This window comes from Myodes glareolus, chromosome 15 (genome assembly GCF_982192425.1).
Source record: "Myodes glareolus chromosome 15, mMyoGla1.1, whole genome shotgun sequence".
NCBI classification, from domain to species: Eukaryota; Metazoa; Chordata; class Mammalia; order Rodentia; family Cricetidae; genus Myodes; species Myodes glareolus.
Window position 1 is genome coordinate 37,258,086 of NC_142040.1, and position 873 is coordinate 37,258,958.

General features: G+C 44.1%; 1 non-coding gene across 1 annotated transcript; it reads right to left on the reverse strand.

Moving 5' to 3' along the window:
* Positions 1-375: 375 nt before the first annotated feature.
* On the reverse strand, positions 376-482 carry LOC125406222 (U6 spliceosomal RNA). The gene has a single exon (XR_007233852.2). It is a non-coding gene; the product is annotated as a U6 spliceosomal RNA (small nuclear RNA).
* Between the last annotated feature and the right edge of the window lie 391 nt (positions 483-873).

Genomic DNA, 873 nt, shown 5'->3' on the forward strand with positions numbered 1-873 from the left:
CACTCTTTCCACTTCCTCCCCTCCTCCCAATACCCTCCCGCTCTCCCCACTCCCTCTCCTCCTCCCTCACCATTCCCAAGAGCAGTCAGGGTTTCCTGCCCTGTGGGAAATCCAAGTTCCTCCCCCCTCCCTCCAGGTCCAGGAAGGTGAGCAACCAAACAGGCCAGGATACCAAAAAGCCAGTCCATGCAGACGAAACAAGACCCAGTGCCATTGTCAATGGCTTCTCAGTCTTCATATGGACCTTGGGGGCTCAGTCAGCCCCCATGTCAGCCACATTCAGAGAATCCGGTTTGATCACATGCTCGTTCAGTCTCAGTGCAGCTGGCCTTGGTGAGCTCTCATTTGATCAGTCCCCTTGTATCAGTGGGTGAAAAAAATATGGAACGCTTCACGAATTTGCGTGTCATCCTTGCACAGGGGCCATGCTAATCTTTTCTGTATCGTTCCAATTTTAGTATGTGTGCTGGCAAAGCGAGCACTCCTTAGAGCATTTCTAATGACTCTATAATTCTTCTTCCTTCTCCTTCTTCCTATCTAATCTATCTATCTATCTATCTATCTATCTATCTATCTATCTACCTATCTATCTAATCTATCTATATAGATTTTTATACAAAATATTCTGATTATGGTTCCCCTTCCCCAGCTCCTCCAAAATCATCCCCACTTTTCCACCCACTGACATTCACATCCTTTCTTGCTCTCTCTCATTAGAAAAAATAGGCATCTAAATAAAAATAAAATGACAGCAAACAAGACGTAATAGGACAAAACAAGCAAGCAGAAAAACAAAGCCAAAGAAAAAGTACACATAGACATAGAGACATGCACATTGACAGACAGAAAAATCCCTAAAAACACAAAATCACA